Raw genomic sequence first — 14,578 nt, 5'->3', positions numbered from 1 at the left:
GAATTGTCTCGCATAATGAAATAAAATTTTATTTTGCATTGCAGCAGCAGCTGTTGCATGTTGCAACTAATGAACGAGTGTAAATTCTAATGGAAAAAGCGTTAAGCCGGAAGGAGAAAATGGTGTGGGGAAGCTGGTGCTGCAACTATAAGAGCATCAAGTGCTGCAAAAGAATGCAAACTATGGCGAAAATTCAATTAAAAATGTAAAACAACTCAAAAGCGTGAAACAAGAGAGAGTTGCCAAAAGGGGGCGGTAGAGTGGAAGGGGCGTGGCAGGGGAGCTGATGGAGCGTACGAGAAGCGACAATGCAAACGAACCCACTACATGCAATTAGAAAAGGAGAATCGTGGATCCGGTGGAGAAGCTGGCCAAAGGGAAATATCGGGGACACACAGCCTGAAATACACTGAAAAAACACTATTATATATAAAAAAAACTTATGATCTGTAGATACCAATATCCAAAGATAAATACATTGGCTGGTGTATAAAAAATAGTGTAATAATATCCAAAGATAAGTACATTGGCTGGTGTATAAAAAATAGTGTACCATATTGATATTATTATTGTCTTAAACTCTAACTGATAAATGGTTCTTTCAAAGTACTATTCTAAATATTTGCTATATATTTTAATATATATATATATATTTTAAGAATATTGATTTTCTGGTATATAGCAAATTCTATAATACTAGTTTCTGATAAATATAGGTATATTATTATAATATCAACAATGTCAAGAAAGAGCTAATAAAGACGATATTCTGCAGAAATCAAAATGTTTTACATAAAAAAAACAATAATCATTAATTAAGTCTAAAGATTAGACTTTAGATTAAAAAATATTTTAATTGCCTGCAACTTTAAGTTTTTTGTTTAATTTTTAGTTTGGTTTTCGCAGTGCATGTGCTGGGGCACAGTTGGCTTTGATTGCTCAATATGCGTGTCTGGTGGGACGGTTGGTTTATTGTATCGCGGCTTTAGTGCGAATAGAGAGTGGTTTCCCCGTTTTCCGAAATCCCCGCCCCCTGAAACACATAATGCCCAGTGGAATGGATGGACCCGGGCCGTAAAATTGACAAAGAACTTAGTTAAAGCGGACACAACATCGTCATGGCATCTGTGGGCAATATCGGGAGGATGGGTGGAATAAGGGCAGAGGCCTTACAGGATTTTGCTATGAATAGTGGATAAATATAAAAAACACCCAATGAAGTTAACTTAGTTTTAAAGTACTGATTATTATAATACTGAAAATTGTAAAAAATATTTTTTAAGTGCTGACCTGCTTATGGTTATACCCTTCAAAATATGTGTACGTAAGATCTTGGATTAAAGTTATATTTTTTTCACATAGCTGTCACCTCTGGGTAACCCTCTTCCTTCAATCAATCTCTTAGCAGACCCAAATCAACCCTAAGGAGTTTACCCATCTGGACAATCACAATCCCCAATTCTTTATCTTTTCTTCTAATATTTTTCCTGGAGTCAATTAAAGTTTTGGCCTTGGAGAAAGCAGAATCCTTTGGCATCCCACGCCGACAAAACGCAGTCCTGCGAGCCAGGACTATCATTTATATGGAGTCTAAGGAGGAATAACTCCGTTCCACCCTCGGCAGAGATTTATTTGCCGAGATTTGGGGGAAAGAGTTGTGGCCCCAGCCGCGTGATTATCCAGTGCATTGAACGCGGCCAGACATTAATTACCAGCAGCTGTTGGAGATGCCTCTCCGGCCCCCATAAAATCCCTCTGGGTTCTTGGCTCAGATATTCCAACCGCATTTTTGCCTATTTATGAAAAATTATTTCCCACCCGTGAAGAGTGAAAATTCAATATTTTTCATTGGGGCTGCTAAAGGAATTTCTGTGTCATCTTTTGTCCCTCGGCAGAGATGAATTCCGGCGTTATGGTGTTGGATATCCCCAATTGTTGCGGTTATATTCGGTTTTTAGTTCGTTTATTATGTTTATACAAATGTCCGTGTTTTTCCCCTTTTATGGGATTTTTTTCCCCATTGCTCGGCGGTGTGCTCTGCACCTCTTTTATGGCTGCACGGCTTTTATGGTGCTAAAGACATTAAAACTGTCATAGCATTGGGCACTTAATTTGATATTCGAGCGGGGGATAATTGGAGCAGACTCCATCGTGTCGTGCGAGGATGTCGCTGGAAACGGGATACGCATGCAAGTCCGTCCGGTGTTCCCGTTGCGACGTGGAAATCATTTATGACAAATACTTGGCGGGTTCATGGGGTGGCCCACACACAGCAGGCCGGGATCGGGGGGACTTTGGCGTGGGAGTCGCCGGATGGGTGGGGCAAGATGCTCTATTTTGGTCCCGCCCGGTTGGTAGTTGGGTAAACATTAGCTGGCACCTGGGGCGGGGGTCGAGTTACAGATCTCTGCATAGGATGCCTTCTTAGTTCACTTTTTAAAAAGCTTTCACCCTGAAAAATATTTTATTTTAATAAACTGTACACAAATGTTTTTTTCTGTTGCCTAAAGCCTATATTATTTTGTTTGTTCTTCCTATAAAATTACAACAAAAGTAAATTTAAGTTTTAATAAAAAACTATTTAAATGTATATAAATAAAAGCATCGTAAATGTCAAGCTTTTCAATTTATATGAACACACATTTATTGTATTCAATTTATTGTATGTTTTATTTTTTCAAGTAATTGTTGAAAACAATAATTGACTCTCTAGTAGACAATACAGTAAGCAACTAGTTTTAATCTTGTTAAATTATATTTGTTATGGATTATAAAAACATTGTATTTATGAATTTACTAAAAAAAACTTCGCTGAAAACACATATCATTTTATATGCCTGTTTCAAAGGAGTTGCAAACATTGGCAATTACTGAAAACAGTTTGGCCACCCAGTATATCATTGTCCACCATTTCGATTCCGGGACCATCGTCACTCCATGACCCGACTGGACTTTCCATCTTGTCCCATCGCTGGCACGTTTATATCGCGCCAATCTGCGGCATAAATCAGAATCATAGTCAGCGCCGGCCGTTTGCAATTGCGATGGCAAGGACTTTCCCACGCCCGGAAAGGGGGTGGTGATTCAGAGGGATTCAGAGTGCCAATGCTCCCGGCCATAAACCATGCGTGGTTCCCGATGGGAGGGTGCCCATAAGAAAAAAAAAAAAGGCTCTCTCCCACAATATAATAAACAATTTCCTGATAAATCGCGGCGAGTCGGGCTTAAGACTGCGATTGGGCATCGCCTTTTCCCCGGATTCTACTGCAACTCCACAACTCATTGGCATGCCGCAAATGGCCAAGACGACGACGACGACGGACCATGAAATTTATGGCAAACTCAAATTTATGCATTTTAAAATGTAAGCGAAGGCGAAACAGAGACGTACGTGTCTAATGTGCGAATGGGGAGAGCCTCATTAGGGCCCCCGGCCACCCCCTTGCGCCTGCCCCGCGGCTGCAATGTTGCACAAATAACTCAAGTTGCAACTAATTACGACGCATTTCGTACTTAACAACTGTGGCAATAAATTTCGAGCGTGGCCCATGACACGACTGACGTCAACGGCGGCGACTGCTGGTCGCCGTATTTCCATTTCCCCCGGAGCTGCCAGATTTCAGCCCAGATTTTTCCCGACTCCCCTGCCCGGGGAAGCCCCTTTTCCTCCTTAACGCGCCTCGTCATCATATTCGGAAGCAATACATCATTCGAGTCGAGGGCCAAGAGTCGGGAGTCGCGAAAAATACACTCAGATAAATTGGGATTAACTTAAAAAACTCACTGATTCTTCTGCATAAATTCCTTCTAGTAATGACGACTAGGATATTGTATGATCGGGTTTAACAAAAGCTTTAAGATGTTAAAAAAAAGATTTTTGGAAAAGATTTTTTGAAGGGTCAAAAAGTAAATCTTTCTATATAGATTCTTTAAAATATTTAATAAATATATATTTCACATAAGTAGCAACAATTTTTTTTAAGCTTGTACAATTCAATTGTACAATTATTTGTTTGCCAACTATATCTTAACACCAAAATGTAGTGATTCTTAGGCATACATTCCTTCTAGTAATAACGACTAAGGAATTGTGTAAGCGGTATTTAACGAAAACTTTAAGATATTAATAAAAATATTTTTATAATAAGTATTAAGACCTAAAAAAGAGATTTTTTACGGGTCAAAAAGTAACCGCATAGATCTACATATATAGATTCCTTAAAAATATTTAAAAATATATATTTTCCAGAGGTTGCAATAATTTTTTTTGAGTGTGTAAGATAAAATTTCAGAATGTTTCTTTATTTTTTTGCCAATTATAGCTTAACAACACTTTTTTTAAGTGTAAGGGGAGCAGAGCCTTGTCCACGGCATGTGTCACGATGGCAACCGAGTCACTTGCCGCAAATTGGTTTGCATTTCACAGGGGAAGGGTCTGAAAAGCATACCTCCCATCTCGTTAGTTGAGCCTGCATACGCAAATTGTGTTCTTGATGGGTTAAGGGGCGGGATAAAGCAATGGAGGGGTTAAGTTGGATGTTGAGTCAGGTAGTCCGTAGTGGTAAATGAGTTTGACACTGGGGACGACACGCATCGCGGATCGAAGGAGCAGGATGTCGGCCAAGTTAGTGAGCTTGCAATAATAATACAGATTATCCCTTCACGAAGTACATTTATTTTCCAAGTTTTAATAGTGCAGTTTCGATTTCAATAGATTTGTAAAGTTCTTTAATATGAGCGCTTAATTTATTCCATTTACTATTAAAAAATAACGTGACTCCATTTAAATGTTTAAAAGCCATTTCTCATTTTTTTGACAGCTAATTTCAGTATTGTTAAAATTCGAACTATTGTTTAGCCACAAAGAACGCAAAACTAATTGAATTAATTTAGTGAAATGGAACTTAAATTGTAGTATTGTTTGCTCCGCCCCTTTCGGTAATGTAGCCTCTCATTAATTTCAATTCATGCTGGCCAGCTCCAGTGTAACTTCATACCTCAAATGCCAAGGCAACAATACTATTAGCACCTGACCACAACAACTGCAGTTCTCCCACCTTTTCGGTCGTAACTCTCAAATCAACTTATGGAGCGGGACCCAAAGCGCACACGACACACAAATTCGCGACAAATTCGATAATCAGTTGTATATATTCGCATTTAATTGTAAGTCAAATGTCGCATCAAGTCCCGGTCACGCACCGAAATAACAGAAAAAAAAAAAACAGAATCGTATACCCCCTTTCCAGTCGAAACTTTGGGGGCTGCATACAAATCGCTGCCACGCCCATCTATCGCCTAATCAGGCAAACACATGTGCGCTCCATAATTACATCGGAGCTGCAGATACGTGCCCTGTTCACTGAAACCCGAAATTAAGAGCAGTGCAACAGCAACACACCGGCAATGCCAACAAATAACGCGTACTCGTACATTATTTCCCCCGAAATGAGCCACGAATGCTGGCAGTCAGTGTAAAGGTGTCGCATGGCTAAATCAGTCGCCCAGTTTCGAGTGGCTTAGAGGTGAGCAGTAGGTCACAGGAAAGGGGTACTGTGACTTCCTCGAACGGGATAAAATGGTTCACATTACTGGGACTTTATATATATTATCAATATTTTAGTAACTTTCCATAAATATATATAAATAAATATTAAATCCATTGCCAAAACTCGGTATATGATGTATACACTTAAGAATACTTAATAAAGTTATCATATATTAGTCTACAAATCTTTAATCTAAGACTTTAAGGTATGATTATTTAAACGATTATAGAAATTTTAAGAAATTGGTTGTCATTTTATACATTTTTTTTTTGAATTGAGAACATTGTTCTTGAACTGAGAACATTGTTCTTGAATTGAGAAAATTTGTTCATAAAAACCGTGTAAGTACATTTTGGTATCAACATATGAACGAAATGGATTATAAAACAACAATAAAAAACATTTTCAACTTAAAAATGTCGTTCTATTTTTAAGAACATTTTGAACTCAGATGAAAACGTCAGAATTTTATATGTGTAGTTACAACTAGTGTTCCTTAAAATATATGTTGCTCTGAAGTCATTTTTTACAAGTACTCTTTAAACAGTAATAAGGTATGTTCAATGTAGTGACTACATTTAAGTGACTTTTTTTTAATATTAGGTTTTTATATTTCCCTTTCCGAATCACATTTTCTTTAAACTCCCCAGTAAGTATTATTCCCGGCAACCCAACCGAACTGGTTACCCTTCACTGCATTTGCCACCATCGTTGCGCCCAGCCCAATCACTTCCTCGCTAATCACTTTGATTGCCAAATCACCGACGACCCTCCCCCCCTTCCTTTTTCCAAACCTCCGTCCATGCCCACGCACCCCGATTTTCCCCTTCATTATTGCACTCATCACGTGCGAGTTGCAGCAACAACAACAGCAATTGCTGCAATTGTAACAACAACCGCACAATCAGTCGGCTTGTAGAACCCCCTCTCCACCCCTGCGCCCACATTAAACCCTTTGGCGGGAGTTTTCCCCTGATTTTCCCCAGATTTTCCTTCGTCCCCCCCTCTGTGGACTGCGTAAAAATCAGTCGTTGGCTGCGCTGGCTATTGAATTTTTATTGGCCAGCGCCGTCGATGTTGCAGCTTGATGTTGCTGCTGTTGCTGCTGCAGTTGCTGTTGTTGCAGTTGCTGCTGCAGTTGTTGTCTCCTTAGTTGCTATTGCTGTTGTTGTGTTGGCTGGTTACCGCTGTTGTCATCGGCGGCGTCGTCGTTTCCGTTTGACATTTCGTTAACAATTTCGACCACAATGCGTTTTCATTGCAATCCGAAAAGTCTGGGTGGAGATGGCCGGGGGGAAGGCATGCGTGTGAATGGTGAATGAATGCTTGAATGAGTGCAGTCGGGGAATCCCAAAAAAGGGGGGGGGACTCGGAAATGGAGGGACGGTCGAGCAAGTTATTGCTCGGGTGAAATCAAACGACAAATGTCACGAATCTAATGACTCGAAACGTGCCAAAGACTTGCCCCCCAAATTAAGGAAGCGATTGGGTAGTGACGATAGACACATGTCATGCTTGAGAAAGAAAACATAAACTAGGCATTAAAGAACAAATTAAGGGATTTTATGGTAGATATAATCACAGATTTTGGGCAACATTGATTTGAATTGAATATGGTAAGATGAATTCTTAGTAATAATAGATCGAAAGAAATTTAAAAGTTTATATATATGGCTATATATGGAAAAATTGATATTAATTTTAAAAAAAATGGTACATTAAATTTATAGTTACAATAGTTCAAAACATATTTAGTAGGTGTTAGTTAGTTAGCACTTAAAAATAAAATATATTTAATTTATTTATGTATAAATTATTCTTAATATTTAATTCATTCCTATTTATGGGACATATAATCGAAGATTTTGGGAAACATTGATTTAAATTAAATATGGTAAGATAAATTGTTAGTAATATAGACAAAAAGAAATTAAATTAAGTTTATATATATGGCTATATATGGAAAAATTGATATTAATTAAATAAAAAGGGTACATTAAATTTGTAGTTACAATAGTTCAAAACAAATTTAGTAATTGATACATATGGGCACCTAAAAATTAAATACATTTAATTTATTTAAGTATAAATCCTTCTTAATATTTAATTCATAGCTTTGCACTAGAACTTGATTAGGTTTCGAAATAGTTTGAAATCAGATCCAGCTGCGTTGATCCAATCCTGGCAACCGAGGTTGACTTAGCAGCTATCTTAAATGACTTATGTCTGACATTTCCCGCTTGGGGACGACCTCTTCGCCAGCTGGATGAGCAAGGACAAGGCCACGCACTTGCTGGCCCAGCAAACCGTGCCCCACACCCCACACCCCTCACCCACCCAGGCCACCCCCTCATCAGGGGCATGTGGCAACATTGTGCTGCCTTTTTTCCCCCGCTCTCCGGAGACACTGACATTGCAATTCCGCCTGCCATTCTTTTTCAAGCACTTTCCTTCTAGGGACTGTGTCGGGGTGGCGGATTCCTTTTCCGGACCCGGACCCGGGATCCGGACTTGGAACAGGGGTCCTGGGGCCTGGGGCCCACTTGTAACCGTCGTCGTTGTCGTAGTCGCATGGCTGGCCGCCCATTGTCACTGCAACTTTTGTTGCAAGGCGCAACGCTTTAATCTTAAACACGCCAGCGGAACACTCGAGCGTTGTCAAGTGGCCGCCTTGACTGCTCGGATGCTCGGATGCTTGACTGCCAGCTGCCGCAGTTTCGTTTGCCAGGATCTGGAAGTCAAGGCCCTGACGAGCAGAGGTGGCGGGTCCTGTTTCTGGACACAGCAAATCGTCATGGGAAAATCTGGGATAACTAAATGATAAATTGTGGAAATAAGAAGAAATAAGAATTGTAGAATAAGAAATTTAGGAAAATATAAAAAATACTTGTACAATGAGTGCATTCATTTTGAGTATTATACTTTTACTTAAATAGGAGGCTATTTGTATAGTTTTGATAAAAACAACATATTATTAGTATTGCACCATCTCATCCGAGTTGAAAATGTTCCTAAAAATATAAAGAATTTTTTAAAGCTTCAAATGTTTTCATTGTTCTCCATACAAGTTGAATTGACGGTATTTAGATTGTATGTCTCAACAACTAAAAAAGTTGTGAAATAAACTCAATTTATCTTTTCTCTTCTCACCATTTCGTTTATTGATACCAAATTGTACTTACACGGTTTAAGAACTAATGTTCTCAATTCAAGAACAATGTACTTGAATATCACTTTCTGTGTTGATGTCGGGAACCTGTTCTTAGACAAGTAAATTAGTCAAGGGAAAATGTGGAATTACTTATATGTAGAGAATTAGGAACTTGATTTTTGCATATGGAAATATGAAATCTTATCTTTCTGTGTCATTAACTGAAGTAAATTATTTTAGGTATTTAAGCACAAGTTTAAAATACTTGTATAACTTCAATATGCTACATTTGCTGACAATCTGTGTTCATAAGATAGGACAATGATAAATATTCCATTTAAATACCACACTATTTCGTCCTATATATTTTAGAACCCCTTGTTACTTACAAACAGAAATCAGCTAAATGAACATATCTGCTCACGACGCCCCCAACGCGACACCGCCAGTTGTCCTGGGCACACGCAAAGTAGACAGTTGACTTGCAGCCAGCTCTTGGCTGGGGCCCCCTTCTGGCCCCTCAAGGACCCCTTTTAACCCACCCCTGCCTTCTGACCTCCGCCTGGAGAGTGCTTCGTCCACCCTCGCCAAGTGTGGCGTTGGCTTAAAGAGCTGCCTGATTTCCATTTCACGCCACGCCCTCGCGCGAAAGCAGCTTAGACACCCAAGTCGAATCCCCAAATCCTTTTTGCCATCCTCAAGTGTTTATCTATATCACTTACTGGAACCAAAGTTCCGCAATTCCAGTTCAAATGATGATGCCCTAGGAGGGAATGATGCAGATTTAAGCGACGCGTTTCCATTGCAAATATTTAAAGACGATCTCAGCCCCTAGCTTGAAAATAGGATATAAAATATAAGAAAGAAGACAGGTGCTCATATGGTTGATTACATTTTGAGCAAGATGTTATTTTCAGAAGCTTATTTACAATTTGAATATAGGGAAACCATACTTTGTGAATCAAATTGTATTTAAAAGATTAAATATGTAACATGGTATTACCTCACTTTTCATAGGACTAATAAGGGTATCTTAACTTTCGAACACCTAAAAATATTTAAACCAAAACATAACACAACCTTCCGATTTGTTGTGGACTTGGTTCAGTTGCCCTTTTTTGGCATGTGCGCATTTAATTGAAATTTCCACAGACGCCCACTTTTCGGCAGGGGGGGTTTTGGCAGCCACGCCCCCTTTGCCATCTATGTTACGCACTCGCTTTCTTCATGGCGAATTTTAATTAAAATTTTCGTAAAGCATTCACGTTTTGCCGCCATTTTTTCCAATTGCTTCGTCGCCGGCTCTTTAAAGTGTGAAGTTCCGAGACAATTTTCCGGTTTACTACTTGGCTTCCTTTACGCCCATCGCCGCCCACTTTTGGGTGGGTGAAATATTTAACATGCAAATGAGTTTGGCTGTGCATAAAGTTTCGCTTTAAATGTGTTTATTTTAGTTGCCACGCCCATCCCGCCAACGCATCGCTCGTTAAAAAGAGTTACAAAGTTGGTGAATATTTTAACACTTCTTCGTTGCGTTTTAACATTTATTTAGTCCCGGCCGGCCCAGGATTTGTCCTTACCTCCTTTCCAACCCCCTCGCCTATTTGCCGGCTTTTAATGAGTTTTTCAATTTCAATGAGTTCGGCTCGGTCCCTTTTCTGTCACTTCATTAGGCTACTCTCTGCAAACACCTTTGGCTCGAATCAGGCACTTGTCGGTTGAAAAGCAAGGACAAACAAACATCGCTACTTCGCATAAAGGATACTCAATACTGTGAATGGTACTTGCAACCTTAACCGTGTTTTGTCTCCTTAATTAAGGAGACTTTGGCAAATATTTGGTGTCTTACAAAGTAGGTTTCGGTATTGATTCCAGGAATTTAAATTAAGTACCTTACAATTTCCATCAGATTTTCACCTACTTTTTGGTAACTCAAAACATTTTTAATTTTTTAACTTACATGAAAAAATATTTTCCAGCCTAACTCCAAGAGTTATTGAATGCTTTCGTAAAATGATAATTAAAATTTAATTTTGTTTATGTACAAAATTCTCTAGCAATATAGGACGACGTCTTGTTATTGTTTATACACTAATTTGTAGCTGGAAACTAAAGTTTAAACAATAATGCCATCTAGAGTAGTCAATTCAATTACACGTAACCATGAGCATTTTAATTTTAATCTCATTGCTTCTTAAGTAAATTATTTGCTTTTAAGGAAGGCAAACTATCCCGGCCCGAGTCTAGTGCTCCTCCCACTTCAGATGGATTCAATCATGACTAACTATAGAAAGACTTTTCAAGAAGTACCCCTCGGCTCACCTGTGTTTACTTAGCCATAGATGGCGCCACACCAAGACGTCCACGACCAACTGGCATTCTGGCATCAGGAGTTGGAAAACTTTTTGCATTATCAACTGCCACCGAAGCCATCGTGCCACCCAATAAACTCGCTCTTTGTCTCCGCTGCAGTGGCTTTCTGGGCTCGGAACTGATTGCAACTGGTGTCTGTGGCATAATTGATTCGCCAGCCACCGAAGATCTCCAGCCGGGAAGTTGTCTTTGTGCCGGCACTGTGTATCTTGCCACTAAACGCTTTGCTGACAAGCAGCCACTTGTCTGCTGCCTCCAGCTCTCCAGATCGCCAGCTCCTCATCGTGTTAGTCAATCAGTGACTTTTCTTTGGCAACAAATTTCCTAAATGAAAATGCAACATCATTTATCAACATCAAAACAGCAAACGGCAGCACATTGGCCAAGTCAAATGTACTTGGACAAAAGTAAAAGGGGAAATGGGATTTAAAAATGCTAGGAAATGTCAGGGAAACTTAAAGAAATTAAGTAAAATATCTAAGAAAGTTTTAAAAAATTTTACAATTTTTTCAATTAATTAATCACATTGTAAGCATAATAATACTTTTTGCCAAGTGTATATGCCGTAGTTGTGAAAAAGGGTTGGAGGACTAGAACTACCTCTTGACTACTCTTCGAGTGGCAAAGTTGAACACTCAGCACTGCACTTTCCAAGCAACTGAAGGCAGCTGGGCTGCATTAAAACTTGGGCCCAGATGCCACACCTTTTAGCCACAAACTTGGACTCATTAGAAGGCGCCGGTGCTCACATCAAGAGATTTGCATGCACTTCATTAGGCGCAGTTCCATTGGACGCCCACATGGATGTCACATCTCAAGCTCTGGTCTGATCATCCATCCATGTCCTCCGTCCACATCAATGACAATCCCGAAATTGCTGCTCCTGCTGCCTGTTTACTTTGAGTCCCGGCCCCCCCTTCCATCCCTTTTGGCCAGGGCTAAGTAAACACTGTCCAAGTGGAAATAAATTACAGGCGACTTTGTCATGTTGTCCACTCTGCCAAGTCAGCCTCCTTCGAAAGTCCTCGCCTGCTTACACTGCTGCTGCCCCCAACGTTTCGGCTAAATAATTGCAATTTTTATCAGAGAACGCAATAAATGCCAGACAGTCGAGGAGAGTGGCCAAACTATCCACTCACTATCGTGGTTATAATACTCATCGTCATCGGGGACTACATCAATGAGGCTGTTGCTCCGGGGACTGGGGAAAGTTGTTGACCAGTCGCAGTTAGGATACTCTAGAAATGAGTTATTTGATTATATTGTAAAAGATGTAAATTTTGTAAATCTTAGCACTAATTTTGTTTTAGATCTAAATTTGATAAGATGGGTAATAGCAGAGAGGAAACTACATCAGGCTAAACGAGCTAAATAACATACTTTCAAAGACAATATCTTCTAGAATTATTAGTGCAATCGAATTGAAGTTTTGGGAGAGTAACTTAGGCAATTTTCATAAACATAGCAAATAATTAAAAACTAAATACATTTTTTTTTCTTGGAAAACCTATTCACAAAAAAAATCTTTAACATTAAGATACACATCTTAAAGTGTACTAGTTATGTTGCTACAAATTACAAACAATATTTCATGACGAAAAAAAATGTTTGAGCTTCTTTAGCGGTTCTTAGTTTTAAAAAAAATTCATCTGAGATGTTGCTTTGGCTCACAGTCTTCGGATTAAGTGATATCTAACTCTATAATATAATTTTATTCATTTATCTATAGGGCATTGGTTCTTCTTCATGCCGAACTTTGATGGATTTCCAGTTTCGCCAAATGGCAAACTTTCTTGGAGAGACGTCTCGCCTCATATGCCTTGGCACTTAATTGGATTTCTGCTAAAATTGCGTTTATTATTGTGGTCACTTTGCCGGGGCCTCCATCCCAGTCCGCCGGTTTGAGTAGCTCTTTATGAGGTGTGAAGGGGCCAATCATGTCTACGGATCCCCATGACTCCCCGCACTTATTTGACTGCCCCAATAAGTAGCTGCTGACCAGGCGGTAATTAAGTTTTTGGCATGCCCAGGTCATGCATAGCTTGTGGTTTCAGTGGTCTGTGGTCCTAATGGATATCGAGGTGCGAATTGGGATGGAGTTGCCTTAGGTTACCTTAAAGCCACCTGACTTAAAGGAGGAGTTTGCCTAGCTGACAACCAAAAAATCTCATGTCAATTGCAGGACATAAATCACAAGCTAGTTGAATTCAGCAGATGTAAATGTGAGACCCCTTTCTATGGGGGAGCACATCTATCCAGGTTGACTTTCTGCGAAGGACCTTTGGGTGCTCAACGTCGGTAAATGGCGACAATTTGTAAAGCGAGAAGGAAAGTTGGTGAATGGAAAGGAAGCTCGGTGAATGTGAATGTGAATGTGAATGTGAGTGCTTGGCTCGCATGTGAGGATGCCTGCTCAGCACACTCTTTATTTGCCTGACCCAGTTTGCTTAGGTTTTTTGTAAGACTTTCGACTTGATTACAGTTTTCTGGCCCAGCTGAATGGCATTCTGATGGGATCTACTAATGCATCTATCTGGCAACGCGATGCAGTCCACTTAGTGGCAGTTAAGCTGAGTGCACCACTGCCCACTTTCACTGCCACACTTTGCTTATCGGCCAGTACAAGTCCCTCCATCTCGGGTTCCACTTCTATGCAAAACCGAGTCCTTGAGCCCCAGATGAACCGCCGCTTTCCCCACCCGACTGGCCTGCCATAATACTCTTGATATATTCGAGTATTTTTGCATACCACTCGACGTTGTTTCGCTTTTGTGACAAAGTGTCAGGAAGGGTCGCTCGACATTCCGGCCATATCTGGCTGAAGCTCTAGCTGTAGCTGTAGCTGTAGCTAAATCTGAATGCTGAATTATATTAAAAATTACCGCCTCTGCTGGCACTCGTTTTGCCACTGAGGGCCCTTGAGATTTATGGCTCTGTGATTATTGCTTCACTTGTCTGGAGATAGAACAGAATCTGTCTCATAAATCCCACGTCACTTTGGATTGGTTTATCATCCAGAAGGGGGTGCTGAGCAAACAGAAGATTTAAACCTAAGCAACTTCCGGTCGGGGGTCTTGAGACCCTGCCTTCCCTTTCTATGTATATCACCCCTGCCACGGGCCACACATTCATACAATTAAGCACTTAATTGTCTGACAGGCAAATTGCTTTGTCAATATTTTCACCAAGTCACCGACCCTCTATCTATCCATCCATCCATCCCTATCGCACGTACTTCTGACAGCCTCGAGTGGCGAACTTCATTACCCAAACCCTAGAACTCTGGAGCAAAACCATCAAAGAGGCTTTCAAGTTTGACCACAAGTGTTGTTGTTGATGTTACCTAAAAAGCTTCCTTTTTCCTGCTTTCAGGGCGCAGGGGTGGTATGTCTGCCTCGTGTCACTTATAAACTTCACTTTAAGCTGTCAATATTTATAAATATTTACACGCCACGAATTGGATGAGGCGATGGTATGGGTTCGGATGGGATGGGCAGCCTTGAAG

The sequence above is a fragment of the Drosophila subpulchrella genome, chromosome 2L, assembly GCF_014743375.2.
Source record: "Drosophila subpulchrella strain 33 F10 #4 breed RU33 chromosome 2L, RU_Dsub_v1.1 Primary Assembly, whole genome shotgun sequence".
Lineage (NCBI taxonomy): Eukaryota > Metazoa > Arthropoda > Insecta > Diptera > Drosophilidae > Drosophila > Drosophila subpulchrella.
Note: the sequence above shows the minus strand (reverse complement) of the source record.